At 38.0% G+C, this 18,503-nt stretch overlaps 1 long non-coding RNA gene across 1 annotated transcript; it reads left to right on the top strand.

The window, feature by feature from the left end:
* The first annotated feature begins 9,389 nt into the window (after positions 1–9,389).
* On the top strand, positions 9,390–15,574 carry LOC114161227 (uncharacterized). The gene is made up of 3 exons (XR_003598971.1): positions 9,390–9,400; positions 12,207–12,209; positions 15,517–15,574. It is a non-coding gene; the product is annotated as an uncharacterized LOC114161227 (long non-coding RNA).
* Positions 15,575–18,503: the final 2,929 nt, after the last annotated feature.

Raw genomic sequence — 18,503 nt, 5'->3', positions numbered from 1 at the left:
TTCTTAAGGTTTATGACGACTCACTAATAAATCTCACAATTTGTCTTGTTGTCCCACACTTTTACAAAACACGGGATAGTTTGAGGAGATTCACAGTAGCAACAGTTTGTCCCCGAAAGTCCACTCAACAAAAGGGAAGCAACAAAAGGATTGGTTGTGTCAGATGAAGAACAATTGACCAGATTTTTTTTTTTTTCCAAATATAGATGTCCTTTGAGGTTTCTCTTAAAAGATTCCACAGCGCTTCATGTAGATGTCTTACTTATTGCCATAGCCGAGACAGAAAAAGGTCACCAGATATTTCTCCAGACACGATCCTCTGTGGACAGCTCACTGCTTTCTCTCTGAAATTATTTAATTTGGTTTTCTTGATTCAACACATTGTGGTGAAGTAGATTCTTCTTCTGTCTATGTCTGGATCTGAAAAGAGTTATATAAAAAAAAAAGAAATAAAACACTTATTGATTTGGTTGTTTTCAGACAAATTTACAGGTGATATAAATCATTTAAATCAAATGTTTCTCGAAAAGATGCATTGAGCACTTAAATTTGTCTATTTCTATTATTTTTAAAGCGTAAACTTGTTATTAAAGTGTTCGATTTTCAATCGGCATGCTGCTAGAGTTACATCTGCGAAACAAAGCAAATACTTAAACTAATTAAACTTGAAGGCAAATATCTAATTAGTTTTTCTCACCTGTCTCACCAAACGACCCCTGGAGCGCCAGAACGAAAAGCTGTGGAGCCAAGGTGCGCAGGAGTTTCCCTGTAAGTGACACCAGTTTCCAAATCAGAGCGCAATTTTCTTTTCTTTTCTTTTTTCGTTCTTCACAAAGAAATTATAAAGTCCAAAAAACCCGGTGACTTCTGAGGCAGTTAAGCAGACAAAATGCCCGTGGGGACGCGTTGCCAAGTGTGGAGCGCACGGCCGCCTGACGCTCCCGTCCACGCTGTGTCCGTCCACTGTATCGCTGTTCGAGGCGTTTGGTCCAGCAGCAGTCCTGGTCTACACCTGTTAGATCTCTCCTCCTCACCCCTCCCCTGTCTCTGTCTCGCTCTATTATATCAGCATCTAGATTTACCCCTTTCTAGTCCGAGTCAGATTTATCAAAAAAAAAAAAAAAAAAAAAAAACTTTATATAAAGCTTGAAGTATGTATTTTCTGTTCCTCTATAAATTTTCATATGATTATTTTTGAGCCAGTTTGTCTGTAAACTAATTACTCAAACTGTGAACTGATGCTGTGTTGTTTGCCCGATTTTTATTATTATTATTTTTTTACCTGTCAGAGGGAAACTTCTCTGTGAGCAAAAAATGTTTGATACTGTGCTGCCAAACGAAGGCGGATGTTTTCATCTTTTCTGCACCGGGCAAAGGGAAGACATGGGATGGTGGCTGAGTAAAAGCTGCCTCTGCGTGATGTGTGAGGAATGGAGAGGAGACGCTAAATGGTCCCCAGACTATTGTCTGTGTGTGTGACTCGCATCCCACAGCTATACAGCCTCATTAGTGAGACACCCTGCCCCAGACAATGTGCCCCCCCCCTTTACCCAAAATCTTAAACTGGTGGTGCCTGCACACTGAAGTAAACAAACAGACGTGCGCACTGACTTGTGTGGACTGAACGGACAAAAGAGTTTGAACACCATTAGTTGTCAAAGATCATGTTTTGGTTTCATGTGGAATGTTTCCCTGCAGTTAGATCAACATTTCATAATGAGAGAACAAACGAGAAAAAAAAAAAAGCTTCACTGATGCGTGGCTCCTGATCATGATAAGCCAAACTATTAACATGCACTTGGAGCACATTATTCTGCTACTAACAGAAGCTTTATGTGCATAATTCATCATTATATTTTATTAACAGGGACTCTATGACAGATGAATTAACACAGTTATGCTCAGTGAATTTTTGTTACCGTAAACTGTATATCTAGGAATAATTAGCTTTTTCTACTATTTTTAGTTTCAGCCAATCATAGGGAAAATATGTTTTTGTTTCAAGCCTAAAGATGTGTCTAAGTAAAACGGGGCTTTCCATCCATCCATCCATCCATCCATCCATCCATCCATCCATCCATCCATCCATCCTTTCTTTGTCCCGAATTGGAGAAATTCAGGTTTACAAGCAAGACATTATAGATAAATACTGTTTATTTAGTGTAAAATATTATTTTACACTAAATGGTATTTAGTATTTTGTGTAAAATACACTAAATACATTAATTTTACTAATTTTTTACTAATGTGCTAATTTAGTGTCATTTACTAGTACACTAAATTAGCACACTAATTTAGTGTACTCATTAGTGTACTAATGAGTACAGTAAATTAGTGTAAAATTATTATTTTACATTACTTTAGTATTTAGTGTAAAATACATTAGATACTAAATTAGTACAATAAATTATATGTACATACAGTTTTATTTAGTGTAAAATATCATTTTACACTAAATGGTATTTAGTATTTAGTGTAAAATACTAAAATTTGTACACTTAATACACTCATTTAGTGTAGTGTAAAAAAATTTGTATTTTACATGAAATACTTTTAGTGTAGAAGTATTTCTTAGTTTTACACTAAAAGTAAGAAATGTGATAACAGACAAATCAGAATAAGAGATTGCACAGAAAAAGCAGATGTACAAAAAATAAAAATAATAGTGCAGTTATTAAAAATAGTATACCTTGTTTAACTGTGAGGCGCTCTGCTGGTGCTTGTCTATTGCTTTATCAATTTTTATGCATATTTACATAGATTTCTGGGTAGAAAATTGGTAATTTTAACTACAATAAGATAGTAAAATAAATATTTAATTTGTGACAAATTTGGATGATAATTTCACTCAAACTGGTTTAATTACTCAAATAAATTACTTTGGTTTATTTATTTGTTTGTTTATTTTGGATCCCCATTAGAGATTGATGTAGCAATGATTACTTTTCCGGGGGTCCATGTCATAAAGAAACCCATTTATTACCAAAACAGTTACACACACTTAACATAGTATTATAAACATAACATATGAATTCATAAATGCACAATTATAACGCTCAATATGAAAAAATAACTAATTTAAATTAGAAACATAACATATTTTCACTACTATAACACTACTTAATAGAATAATTAAGCAGGGCAAACACAAGGACAAACGCTCTGCATTTATTTACAAAATGAGTTTAGGACAATCTTGCTCATAACACATTTAAAACCTACATATTTGATCAATTACTAATTAATTAAGGTATGGTGTTCAGATGTATGAACAGTTACCAGTTTGAGAGTTAACCACAGGTGTAAACTACATTTGAAATTATGATTGATTAAAAATTAATAGTCATTATTCATTTAAGTTCCAAAATATTTTAGTGATCCCACAAGAAAATTACATTTTGTTGTAACTTATATCATCCAAGTTTCATCAAGCAGTAGTAGATGCTGATTGCTGTGCAGGAAGTCATGTAGCAGTCTGTATTACAGCGGTTCTATTAAAGCTTCTGGCAGAAGACACTGTTTTTGTGTGACAGTCTCGTGATAGGGATGCTCAGGATGTCTGTAATGTTCTCCATTTCATGACTGATTTGCACCATAATCTCTAGATCTCCCGGAATAGCCCTCAGAACCAGCCTTTGGCTCTGATGCTGCTACCTCAGCAAATGATGGCAGAAGACAGTTCACTCTCCACGACAAACTTATAGAAGCCTTGTAGCATCTTGCTGCAAACAATGAAGGACCTAATCATGTTGCGTCAATTCAAATTAAAGCTTTCTAACTATGTTATTTGCTATCAACTACCTTGAAGAAGCATGTCACGTGGTTTGCAGGTGTCAAGGATGAGCATCAGGCCAAATATTTCATAACCACTAAATTGTAACCATGTTGAAAAGGTCATAACAGGTCTCAAATTCATCTTGCAGAAATTCTGTTTTCATAGGGTAAGTGAGAGAGAATGTGCATGAGTGGTTGGTTGTCCTGTGTGTTTCTGTGTTGGACCGTCATGACCTGGTGACTTGTCCAGGGTGAACCCTGCCTCTCAGCCAATGACAGCAGAGACAGGCATCAGCGCCACTCGTAAACCGGCAAAAAAAATTTAATAAATAACCGGGTATAAAAATTGGACAGATAGATGTTACCCAGAGAACAAATCATTGTGATAAAATCCATCATGGCTGAACATCAGGACTTTATGACACTGTATAGATTCATTTATGCATAACTCCCCCTGCAGCCTTGCATTAGTTAAACATTGCTCACATCAGTGATTTTTTTCTATTTATTGGTCACCGGTGATCACAATTCATGTCAAAAAACATCTATAGGCATCAGTTTTTGTAAATATTATCTTTCACTTAGAGCAATTTGTCACCTGTCTGACAGGTAGAAATTTTAATTGCTGACACGGTGATAGCAGCAGGAAGAAGTTTCCATACAGTATTGATGAATCCTTTTTCATCAATCACCTCCTCCTCGACCTCTCTCCCAGCCACCGGTCTAGTAATGTGGGGATCACGCAACCTTATCCTCCCAGTCAGGAAGAGGTCAGCAATAAACACATTTCAAGCTGGTTACTAAAAGGAAGTCTTGGATTTTGTGGGAAATTGAAGAGGGCTTAGGGTTTGGGAAGAGATATGTTTTTTGACGTAAAAGTTTCCGAATGGCATTGTTAGGAGTAAAGTTGCAATTAAGTTCGTTTAGGTCACTAAAACAGCCCTCAGAAGTCCTGAGCAGCATGGTGTGGATAATCATTGCCAACAGTCAGAAGCAATATGCTCAGGATTGAATTTTTAGAGCCTGTTAAAATATTACTGAGGTGATTAATATTGAAATATGCGTATGTCTTTCAGCTGTCTGTCTCCCTCTCTTTTTCTCTCTGTCCTGTTCCTGATTTGTTCTCCGTAGTACACTCATCTAACTTTCAGTGTCTTGCATTACAGTGGCGAAATGTATTTCTTCCCTATACAATGCTCCATCATGTCTGCCTTCACAGTGACTCCACTGTTAACACAGCAAGTGGGCAGAATCAGTTTTTAGATTTTTTGAGTTATTAGTTTGCTTAATAATTAATTTCACGAATTATGACATGCAGAGAATAAATCTCTTAGTTTTGTGCACACGCATGCAAGATTTAAACTCTAATATTTCTCCCCTCTCTCCTTTGTATAAACAAGAAAGAGAAGGAGAACTTATTTATGGCCACATTACTCATTGGATGTATCTGTAATGCTTTGGCTTCTTTGCCCGCACTGTTGATTAAAGTCACACTAGTTCAACTTAGCCATCTATAGCAGCATTCGGCTTACTTTTCAAATACACCAAATCTTAGTAGAGGCGGTGAATCTGTTGTATTGTAATGAAAAATATGGGTAATATTTTGCAATAAAGGAATTTGGGATTTTTGAAGGTTGTCCAAAAGAGGTCCAAGCCGATTCCTGTCATCTTCAAACACCTCTGGTCTCGAAAGAGTCAAAAGAATTAATCATTTTAAATACTTTTAGAGCATTGTCACATTTGTATTGGATGATTATTTTCACAAAAGCTGATGATTATTTACAATTAAACCAGAGAGCAGAAGGACAGTGCACCACCAAAGATCTACCTGTGTGAACTGCTTTCAGAGACCAGAAAGAGTAATTCATTAAAACTAAAGCATGAAAGTGTAACTCTCAAAGTTACTCTCATTGTGATGTAAGTGAACACAACAGTAGATGTTTGTAGCCTTTTATAGAACCTAACTTGAAAAATTTTGAACTATCTCTTTAAGCATTGGAATGCATGCACTATGGCAAAGGGCATATCATCATTTACAGTTTAAGCAACACACAGAGGGCAGCAGTTCTAAAAAAGAACAAGTTCCTGCTGGTGGGCTGTCACTCCCTGAGGGACTCCTTTTCATGTTTCCTCACAGACAACACCGGCAGGACTCCTGCCATCACTTGCCAGCTATCTTGTGAATCAGCTCAGCTGGTCATTGTACATGTTGGCTTTTAAGGAATAATTTTTGAGAAAACAGTCATTTCCACTGCATCTATGTAGATCACTAAAACCTGATATTAGAGCATTCTAGTTTCATTTGAGTTTCAGGGATGCAGCCTTACATGTTTGAGACAGACGTTGATGCCGCAATGACTGATGTTGCCACGGATGGAAAAGGTAAAGCAAACTGTTTGACTCCCCAGCTTTAGCCAGTAAGAACATTTTTCTATTCCAGCATGCATTTTTAAGTATGATTGCATTAATTTCTAATTTGCCACCTGTAGTCTACTTTTAAACGTTACACAAGTTGCCAGCACAGTCACACTCTATGCAGTCTGAACTAAAACTATTTTAGTTTAACTGAACATCTTCTTTCTGACCACCAGTTACTAGATCTGATTTCCTTCCTGTGGTGGAATAATGATAATGACATAGGCTTGGCTCAGTCTTTCTTCCAGGTGTATCAACCAGACTGCTGGATCCTCAAAAACAAGGGAATCAAAAACAGGGGGAAAAAAATCAAGAAAAACCCAAAGTAAAACTCTGATTTCTGATGTTGCCAGAGGCAGGTTTGTGAGATGTGTGAGCATTTTTTCTTGACTGAGGAGCCACAAAAAATAGTGAAGCATTAAAAAATAAAAACTGGCTGTGACATGTTTTTAAAAAAAAAAAAAGTAGAAAATCTGGCTGGTAGCTTTAATTAGTATTTATTTATCGTTTTATGTTTACTGTTCAGTAAATATACCCTCACACTTACCTGAGTCTGTGTGCTTATTGCCGACATGTTAAGAATACATGGTGCGGGACGTGTCTACATCCTGGTGCAGTGCTGTTTCATTAGGCTTTGATTATGGGGCCTGATGCAGAATGACAGCGTGCAGATTGAGTTGCACAGCCACTCTAATTCTCTCTATTAATAACAACCCTCCACACTCCTGTCCTGAACCACATTTATTAATCACAATTTGTCATCTGTCCAATGCCTCAACATCTCCCTCTCCCATATTCTCACCCCTCCCTGTGTTGTTTCCTTTTTTTTCTTCTCCTTCTTTTCACTGCTCTCTTCCTCTCTCCCAACAGGACCTGTTATCCCCTGCACCTCTCCACCTCCACCTCCTCTTCCTCCCACCCTCAACACAGGCCCGCTCGCCTTCAGAGCCCAGAGACATGGACCGGCATACAGAGATGTTCTCGCTCTCCACACTCACACGCTCACCCCACTCACTTTAAACTGCACCATGCGAGAAGTCTGATTAATCAGAAGCTCTACAGCTTTAATTGGCAAAAATAACAGTTAAGGGCTTGGATTGTGTTGACTGCTTTGGTAACAATGTGACGACTATAATAAATGGCTGTAAAACGAACCTCAACTTGCAATTACAGAACAGTGGTGAAGCGTTGTCCAGTGTAATGCATCATAATAGGCATGCGCAGCCACTCACTGAGATAGCATTCAATGGCCTTTTGGAACCCATTGATTCCTTCCACTATTAATCCCAGTCATCTGGAATTTTGATGTGCACAAATGCTGGCATTTAATCAATATGAACGTTGGGTTATGCACAATGTATCATTGCATTGGTGAGAACATATCCCCATAAGTAAGATCAAATTTCTGCTCGTGTCTGATTCAAATACCCTTTGACCCCTCCAGGAAAGATGATTTATGAGACAGCTCCTATCCTTGATTTTACTCAGCTATAGCCCAATTTTCAGACTATATGAATATTTAAAATAGCTCAAAATTATTCATACCCCTGGCAGAGTTAGATTGTAAATCATTTTCACTTAGTCAAGAATTTTGTTTCTGACAGGTAGTGAGAAAAGCATCGACCAAAAGATAGTAACACATTGAAAAGGTTTATCCAGTTTGAAAAAAAAAGACTAGTCAAAACTTAGATTATGAAAAACTCTCCAAGTTGTCCCAGTAAGTCCCCAAAGTCTATAATGTCTGATATAAACAGTTCATCAAATCCATGGCATATGTGTACCTTAAACCTTACATTACTGTAGTTTAGGAATCCCAACCTGTATTGTTTATCCTGAGGACAAAATTTCCACATGGACATTTAATAATTCTTTTCATTTATCATTTTAATAACTACTAAAGGCTGTTTTTACTGGAAAATGGTAAAATTTAATATTTACTCCCTTTTTAAATATAAATAGGTATTTATGCCAAGTTAACAACCTATCCCTGTCTTCAAAGTGACCACTCCTTCTCTATATATTTCACTACATTGGTAATGGAGAGTTTTCTCCATTACAGCTGCGCTGTAACTCTGCACTGGAATGTTTTTAATAATATTGAGGAACCATTTAAAACATTTGTTTTCAATTCTAAAGAGTAGAAATGTTCAAATGCTCAGTATAAATTACGAGGTAATGAATTAGGCACATTGTTGTAAGAAACTGAAAGAGTTTTGAACTTCTGAGGGAACAGAGCAGGAAGTGGTTTTCTAATTTGATATTTCCAGAAAGAAGTATTCTTTTAAGCTAAGTTGCATCTATGTTGTTTTGAAAGGATACAAAGTCATGTAATATAATGCTCATTTGGAGAGACATTCATGTGGTCTTGTTGGGACATCGGCCATTTAACCCTAGAAATGTTCATCAGGCGGTAGAAGGCTGACTTTGTAATGGTCTTTATGTGTCCCTGAAGGCTCAGAGACACATACACCTGCATTTCAAATCTATTCAGTTGTTTCTAGCTGTAATAGCTGAAGCTGCGTTCCGACTCTTGACTATTCCTTTTTACTAATGAAAGTTATTTTACAATTTTGTTTTCTACTTTTTACCTCTGGTTTGATCTTCATTAGACATTATGCCATGTATTGATGCCCAAGTTTGCCGTCTCAGACATAATATCTCTAATTAGCTGCATTTCTTTTTACATATCACTCCACTTTGGACACAAAAATTAACAGAAATGTTCTGAGTTACACGCAGAACAAAGCTGAAAAGTGAAAGTTATTGTATGAAAGCTCTTAACCTATTTATATTTATTTTTGATCTACTTTGTATGAGTAAGGAAAAAGAAATGCCTCCACTGATGTCCAATCAGCCTCTACCAAACAGCATCACGCATAACTCGAGTCTCTCCACTGTTTTCTTTGAGCAGGACTGGTGTTTGGGGGGAAACAGAGGCGATTTTCATGTGCAAATGTCAGTCAGTCCGCTTGCAGCAATCACAGGCCCCGTCTTCTCCAGAGATTGGGGCTCGAGACACAGCCTGAATAATTTAGCAGCGCTGTGCCACCGTGCTTTGGGGTCACAACCTTCTAAAGTGATGACAGAGAGACGTCGGCTGACTTCCCCCTCCCGTTCGCTCCCCATTACCACTTATTTACCGTTCATGATTCCATGCAGACAAAGCAGAAGGCCGCACTGGGGAGAGGAAATCATTGGCGCTGGATAAACTGTGTCATAAACCAGAGCACAGCCAAACAATGACATTTTCAGAGTATCCCCAGGTCAGAGGCGATGCCCACCTGTGCTGCGCTGTGAAGGAACCACATGTGGCGCACATGATCACTCAAAACCACAGCCACAGACAAAAGACACAAGGACACTCCGGGAGACAAAAGGTCGAGAAGAGAGACGCAGTGGGGACAGATGTCAGACTGAAATCCTTACCAATGTAAAGGTGTGGATTAAGATTCAGATAGTGATCGCAAGAAACCACCCAAATCTTCCCCTTCCAGAGAAGTAGAGATTACAGTGATTTTCACGCCATGACAAAGGAAAGAACAGAGACGAAGAGGACAGAGTGAGAGAAATTGATCCGATCTTCTGTACATTTCCATCATTCGGAGAGAGATGGACTGCTTTCAGTCTGACAAGGGGGGTTCATCACTCGTCTGCGGTGGGGGTTCTGACAGCAACATGACGAGGATGAATGGACTGTCTGCCCGTTCTAACCAAAACACATGCTGCTGGAGAAATTATACATTTATCTGCCTCGTGTTTTCTTTCTGTCATTGCAATCCCTTCTCATACTGATTTCAATTAAGCTTCAGGTTTTCCTTTTTCTTTTTTCATTTTGACTGTTTTGCTCAACATTCTACAATTTAATGTTTATGTTTCTTAAAGCACATTGGAATTGTGTTTAAATTACGTTTTGTTTTCTGTGTGTTTGCTTGTTTGTTTGTTTTTTCCCTCATTACAACCACAAGCTTCAACATGTTTTATTGTGATTTTAAATAGCAAAAATCTGTGCTTAATAGTATAATGTGAGGAAATAAAGTCGACTGTTTCTTATGTTTTATGAATGAAAATCTAAAAAGTTCATTTGGCATTTATATTTAGCCCCTTTTATTCTGATGCTCTTAATTGACATCTAATAGTTAAAATTGTCTTCAGAAGTCAGCTAAGTGGTCAATAGAGTCCATCTGATAGTCTCAGTTTAAATCCAGTTTTTCTGTGAAGGCCTCAAAATATTTGTTAGAAAAGAACAGTGAAGAAACTGCATCCCAAAGGCCATTGAGCATGACAGACACATCACGAATAAAGACCTATAATCTGAAAACCTACCATGACAACGCCGTCCACCTGAGCTGATATGAGATTTGAGATACCCATTGTAACTGTAGAGAAGCTGCAGAAATTCACTGTTCAAATGGAAGAATCTGTTGACAAAATTGGCACTGGCAAATATAACAAATCTACATAATCAAATATTTTTTTTAAACTGGATTATAACAAAAACAGATGACTTCTTAAAGTAAAAGAAGAGCAAAGGTCTGATGGGTGTGTGATCAGCAGCAGTGAATTTGTGATGCAGGAGGATGTTCCCATGGCGATGCTCCTTGTGATAGCATAGTAGACCAGCTGTTGAGCAGCAGGACAGCTAGAAACAGGGAGAGATTAGCGGCATCTTCGCTTTCTTTTGACTCAACCTCCTGTTTAATTTGTAGTCATTCACTGCAGCGATAGACTCAGTCAAGTTGAATGAGTTCTGATTTAAACTGGGTTTGTGAAAACTTGAATTTTTCCCTGGGGTTTCAGCTTGACCTCATGTCTTAGAAGCGCATTTCAAGGGCAAGCAGATTGGATGGGAGGACACGAGAGATCTCTTTTGAATTATGGTGAGTGATCATTTGGTGAATGATGGCTGGTCGCTGTTGAGCAGCGTGTGATGAATGGTGCAGTGCAAGAATTAGACTTTCTCATTCCTCTGCACCGCATTTATCTGCCTTTCTCTGTGTCACCAACCACATTTTTAATAGTTACAATTCCTGCCTCCTTTTCCATCCCTACACCAATATGTTTTCAAACTCACTTTCAAGCAATGCCCTCAAATGCTCTGTTGTAAAGCTATTGAACAGCTGTGCTGTTTAGTTAAGAGGCAGTTTAATTTTTATTGCCAGGCTAAAAGTAGGAATGCACATTTAGAAGTTTTCCCCTTTGCTTCACTTAGACTTACTCAGTATTTTGCTTTTATTGTATTGCCTGTTGCTGACTAGAGTAAGCAGTATGAATAATATTTTATTTTTATATCAATTAATTTATCAAATTATTACATGCATTTTGATAATGTGATGTTCTGGTCATTTTCCAAGCAGGGCACCAAAGCCACGCTGACATTAGGACCCAGGTGGAAGTAGAACTTTGTTGCTACAACGTGGTTGTTGAGCTTTTTTGCATCAACTCAACAAATGTGTTGAGCAGAGGGAAAATTTACAGGGAATTATATAATTTTGACATTTCTGGTCCTGATCTAAACAGTCGGCACCATTGAAATGAATGATTTCAGCCTGCAGTGAGCTGCAAAACAATATAATTATCAAAATACTTGAGTGAAAAATATTGGTGTTTCTCCTCAGAACCAAACTCAAAATTATCTAAAATATATAAATACATTTGTGAAAATTCTCCTCCCTACTAGACTTACTATTGTACTTTTATTTTGTTAATAATTATGCGTCATTCTTTTTGTTTATCCAATTCTGTCTTTAAAGGAATTGGATTTTCCAACCCGACCACAACTCTACAGCTAAGTTACTCATGACCTTTAAATTGAGCTGAATTATGAAAATAAGATACATATTTTTATAACTGTGAATTTATTAGCCTAGCCAGTATTTTCCCAGCACTTAGGTTTTATTCCTGGAACTAAGCAGTGACTCCCATGGAATCTGCGAGGCGTTTTTATGAAACTTATCAGCAAGTTTGAAGGAACTTTCGTGAAAAGTACCGTGTTATTGGGAATTTCCTGACAGTCACAGAATGTATGTTCAATGAATGCATCATCTGTGATTCAGAAAAACTCATCTGCATTATATCTGCAAAGACAACAAAGTACTTAATAAGCTAAATTTGAACATATTTTTAAAAAAGCCTTCCCTGGTTTGATTTACATGGCCATCAAACTTAACAATGCCAGTTACTTTATGGTTTGAGTTACATACAGATAAGTAGTTTAGAATATGTCTTGTCTACTGGATCTGATTACATCCTATTTCATGCTTGGATTAAGCCATGGAGAGATTTTACTGTCACCGGTTTGTGACAGTCATGCTTCTACTGACCAGGCAAGTTGTGATGTCATGCAGAGACTTTGACACATTTCTAGATATATTTTGACCCAAAGGTTATGAAAAATTGTCCAAAAAGGACCTAAAATAAGTTTGGCATCTAGAGTCCTATGACAAACTGAAGCCTTTTGACTAGAAAGATGAGATGGTGCTTCTGAAAGTAAAATGCTTTTATGTTCTGACAATAAACCATATAGTTCTAATCATGTATTCCTAATATTTGCACAACAAATGATTTTGTTCATATAATATAAATATTATCTTGTTAAAGCATAAAACGTTTTTGTTATGATACATATTTTGAAGGAACGTGTTAGTATACTGTCCAAATGAGAAGAGTATTTGTTATTAGAACAATAAAATTTCACATTATATGACATGGTTCTATTTTCTGTCACCTGTGTTACAGCTCCACATATCCACAGTGAGCTGTACAAGAATTAACACAGAGAGTTTTAAACAATGAGTGATCCAGCTCTAATGGAGTCTCAGCCATGAAACCCCTGTTTGCCTCACAATAACACCACTATCCAGTATAAGCATTTAACCCAACGCTTTACGTCTGAGCCATAAAATGCCAGTTCAAAGCCACCCGATCTAAAAGCAATAAAGGAGTATTGGAAGGAAAATAAACTTTTACTAAAATACATTAGTTTGAAAGTCATGCTGGATGTCATGCCAAAAAAATGTACCATTGAAATAAAAGGATTTTCATCCCATGAATATTTCATAATTTCTCATGCCTGGATATGGAGATGTAAAGAGTTTTTTTTGTTGTTTTTTTTTCAGTGAAAGAAGATGGGCTGTCACTGACAAGAAAGGGAAGCTTCCTTCTTGAAGCCCATGTGGGAGAGGCAGAGTGACCATGGAAGGATGACCAGGGGAAGGGTTGGGGTGACCGGGGAGTACACCATAGCCTTGAGGCAGGATTGAATGTGTTTTTTTTTTTTAACCAACTGCCAGGGTTTTAATTAAACAGCAAGTTGCCCGAGGCACCCTGTGAGAGAACTACAAAATTAAAGAGACAACAAGGAACAGCAGCTGCCACACCTTTCTAATCAATTAAAAGGTGAAGCGAGAAGTGTTTTGATGAAAAACCAGGTGCAGAGGTACATGGGAAATAACCTGGGTTCCTGTTGAAATGAAGAAAACATGTTGCTCTACACATGCTAACTGAACAATTAATTTTTTTAAGAATATGTCAGAGTCTTAATTTGACATTAAGGGCATTTTGCATCTCTTTGAAAGTCTCCGTTTCCTTTATTACGGCGAACATACCAGGAGACCAATTTTCCCCTTTTCTAATTGGCATTCCCTGTTGCATAATGTTTCTAACTGACTGATCAGGTATCAGAGATGGACTTCTTTGTGTAAATGCAGTTTGAATAATTCATCCTTGGCTGTCAGAGCGGGAGAGAAGGGGGCATTTTAGAAATCAGCTTGCTATGGCCCTGACCATGAATAATTGATCCAAACTGATTAAAGTTTGCCATGATTACCCCTCACCTCCCCAGCAGATGAAGCGCCACACCTGTGTTTGCTGTCTCTTTAGTAAATCTCCTCATTCGCACCTGCCTCTCCATCAAACCGTTTTCGTTTACCCACCACATTGTGTGTGAAGGAATGCACTACATTTTAGCACAACTGCCTGTTAGATATTATATTCTTTAAGAACACAAGCTTAATTTTATGCAAAGAAACCAACACTGGGTTAGATTTTCTCCAGCTTCCTGATGCAATAAAGTGTAATTAATCAGTTCTATCTGCCATTTCTTAATTTAATACATTTCTTCTCCTGCAGTACAGAAACAAAAACAGACATATTTCTCCTCCTTTCCCCCTTCAGGCTTTGAATCTTTCGTCTCAAAGCGAGTGTTAATTGCTATTGGCATCTTGTCTTATACATTGTAACAATTATGGATGCTGCGCTCCAAGCAGATCTGCACTAATCAACCCGACCGCATACGTAACAACTTCGACACAGAGAGAGAGAGATGTTTCTCACTTTTCTTAACCTTCAAAGCCCACCTGAGGATGCCACTTTGATCTGCGCTACTCAGCCAGCCAGTGAAAGAAGGAAAGAAAGAACGAACGAAAGAAAGAAATGTGTGACAGAGAGCGACTTAAAGGAGGGGAAAAGCAGGGAACTGAAGGCAGTGAGAGAGAGTGACAGCTAATGACAGAAGCTACAAGTTGTGACCTTTAGAGCAACCACACAAGCATGACGAGCCAGGCTCAAGGTGACAGGGAAACCGCCTGCCTGTGGAGGAAGACGCTGGAGGATAACTAAGCTCTTTGGGTCTGTGGTTTAGGAGTCATGGGGCAGCAGTGGTAATGGAGATTAGAGCTACATGGGTGATCAATAACCCTGTAATTTTAACCACGGAGTCATGGCAGAACCATGTCAACACATTTAAAGCTTAACAGACAGAGAAACAAATTAAGTTGTACGTATTTTTTGTGCCAACACATGCTGTTTGCAAACATTATTTCATTTTTTTTCATCAGTTATTTTGGAATGATGTGTAAAAAGAAATACTGCATGAGGAATTCTTGTTAGAAAGTTAAAGTGGTTTGTAAAATAATTGTAATATTTATGTCACCTTACAATAATGTGTTTATTTATTCATGTTCTACACCAACACTGAGTTATAGAATGTAATATCTGAACTGATGACACAAAAGACAAGCTTTTTTGAGGATTTGCATGTCATTACATTTGGTGTTAAAACTATAACAACATTTTGCAAAAAGAAGGAGGAAATACAAACAAAATAACAAAAGAAAAGCAAGAGAAAAATAAAAGCATAAAAGTTTACAAAGAGGTAAAAGTATAGAACTACATATTGGTTCTCTGTGTTTAATAAGAATAAGAATTTATAAACTAGTAGGGATTTTTCTGGATTCTTGATCTGATAAAACTAGATGTTGGTTCTCCATGTTTGACTCTATAAAGCAGATGGTCCTCAATGTTGATCTAGGTAATGAGTAGTTTCTGTAGATGAGTTTCTCTGGATTCTAAGTTTGTTCTAATTCCTGCTCTGGGTTGAGTGAAGCATTTAAACTAATTGTGGGGCTGCTTTCCTGGCTATAATTGGCATAACTATTGATTATGCTGTGTAGAAGAAAATCCTGGAGGAGAACAAATGGCCATCAGCTCAGGATCACGATATAAAGGACACCAGCAAGTTTTGGGTCATTGCCAATAAGTACTGGTTTAGGAGACTTTCTGAAATTTCTGAATCTTTTAAAATATATGAAGCAAGAAAGAAAATACCAGAATTCACTCTCTGAGAAATATTTGTCTTTTACAGTTCAGTCAAATAAACAAATGATAACCTCCTTGTATTAACATCTGGCCTTTTTAGATCCAGTTACGTTTCAAACCTTGATGCAGAGAAGCACTGATGTCCCACACCAGTATAGATTGTATTTACATTTTGTGCATCATGTATGTTGAGTGAACAGACTTTTCCATTCAATATGTTGAGTTTTTTATATTTAAAACATGTCTTGCTTTGATCTGTTTTCAGTTTTATTGTAACTGAGCTACACTTGGGAAAAAATTATTTGTTCACTGAGAACAAATCAGAAAAGCTAATGATATGATTTTAAAATTAAACTGCAACTTGAGTCAAGATAAAACCGGTATTGAGGTCACTGTTTCACCTGTGCACTCCACTGTGTGTGACCTCCAGTCTGCGGGGTTTTAAAAAAGGAAGTAGAAGAAGAAGAAGAAATGGGGGTGTACTGGGAGGATGTGTCCAGCTCTAATTCCCGGTGAAGGTTTTCAACTGGCCGGGCGCTCTGTCTGTCCTGTCAGCTCTGAGCAAACACCCCATCCTGAAAAGGAAGAAGGAAGGGAAAAAACTCCCAGATAGCATCACACACGGCTGGCCAGGGCCTCACCAGCAGTCCGCCTGTCTGCTCTCCCCTCCACAGAGCCTTCATAAGAGATGGGAGGAATACTAAGAGAGCAGGCATAGATTTTCTGCAGGAGGCTGTGCGTGTGGGTAGGGGTTCGGGGGATTGGGGGCGTTAGAGAGGCGGCTGTGGGAGAGTGGTGGGCTTGACTGCCCGCATCAAACTTCCCTCCCTTTCTCTCACCCCCTCTTGTTCTCTCCTCCTCTTCTTCTCATCTCCTCGGCTCTGGAGGGACCCTCTGTTTGTCAGCCAGGCAGTGGAGCGTCTCCCTCTAACCCGACCTCCTCCCATTTCTCTATCTTTTCACCTCCTTCCCTGTCTCCTTCTCCTTTCTCGATTTCTTGTTCTCTCTCTAAATCTACACACCTCCTTTTGCTTTGTTTAGTTTCTCTTTTGCCACAATTCTTAATGTTTTCCCCCCTCAAGACTTAAAAACAACGGCATCTTTTCTCCTTCTTTAAAGGAGAGTTTGCAGAAGAATTCAATAAAGACCAAAGATCCAAATATGACGGACGGTGACTGATCAGCTTTGATACGTCTGCATGAGCAGAGATTAATGAGATTCAATGGAAGAAAATCTGATGCAAAGAGTTCATTCAGTAAGGGAACAAGTACACATAAATACTAAGAAGTTATGACAGAAACATGGTGGGCTGCTAGTTACTGTAAGTGTACTATATTTAGCAAGCAAATCACAGATTGAGGCTGAAAGAGAGGTTCAACGTCCTGTGGACAACAACCCTAAACATACTGTCATTTTATCTAAAGTAGTACCATTATAAGATCACCTTTAATTGGGTCTTGAACATATTTTCTCATTAAGTCCATTTCTATTTTGAAAATGTCTTTATTGTTTCCTAATCTTGAATGTTGCGTTTTCATTAGTTGTTAGCTAACAATCGTCATATTTAATGGAAATAAAGCCTTGATCAGTGTGTAATTTATCTATTTTATGTTTCACTTAGTGAATCCATCCATTTTCTAACACCCTTGTCTCTAGTGGGGTTGGAAGGTGCTGGTGTCTATCTCCAGCTAACGTTCTGGGCGAGAGGTGGGGTACAACCTGGACAGGTCGCCAGTCTGTCGCAGGGCAACACAGAGACAGACAGGACAAACAACCGTGCACACACACACACTAACACCTAGGGAGAATTTAGAGAGACCAATTAACCTGACAGTGATGTTTTTGGACTGTGGGAGGAAGCCGGAGTACCCGGAGAGAACCCACGCAGGCACAGGGAAAACATGCAAACTCCATGCAGAAAGACCCCGGCCGGGAATCGAACCCAGGACCTTCTTGCTGCAAGGCAACAGTGCTACCACTTGCGCCACTGTGCAGCCCCACTTAGTGAATTGAGTTACTGAAACAAAATAACTTTTCAATCATGCTGTGATTTATTGATGATGACTGTGCAGTCAGATAGTGAAATAGTTCAGATGCAACCATGTTCATGTGTTGAATAACCCAGTTATGGATCAGACTTGAAACAAATTGGTTATTTGTTAGTAGAACTTTAAAATCAGTGTTCACATATCCATTCAATCTGACTGAGCTTAAGCCAAAGAAGAATAGACTAAAATGTCAGTCTTTAGATATGCAATCCTGGCAGAGAGAATCCTGAGAACATTTCCAAAAATGATGGATCCACACAGTGTTAGTTCAGAAGTCTTTATACATTTGTATGCCGCACAGTTCAGATTCTGAATTCTAAAAACTATGAAAAAAAAGCAAACATGTACGACAAGTGTGCATTTTTTCTGTCTTAGTTACTGCTTTACTGGACTTACAGTAAAGCAGTAAATCCAAACAAAATACACTGAATTTATATTGCCTTGTGAAAAAATACATTCAGGAAGATTTGAACAAGGTGAAAAAACACTCTATTCAAATATTAGTGATCAGAAACTGCTTTATGTTTAGTTTTTTACGACTCCAGTTATACTGATGTTGGATCTGCAGAATACCAGCTCGACATTAAAAAGATCTAAGGTAGGAGTTTCATGGTGAAGGTGCAAATGTTTGACAGAGAAGAAGAATTCGAGGAATAAAGACAATTCCTCTGG

Source organism: Xiphophorus couchianus, chromosome 1 (assembly GCF_001444195.1).
Source record: "Xiphophorus couchianus chromosome 1, X_couchianus-1.0, whole genome shotgun sequence".
NCBI lineage: Eukaryota > Metazoa > Chordata > Actinopteri > Cyprinodontiformes > Poeciliidae > Xiphophorus > Xiphophorus couchianus.
Note: the sequence above shows the minus strand (reverse complement) of the source record. Positions and strands in the feature narration are given on the sequence as shown.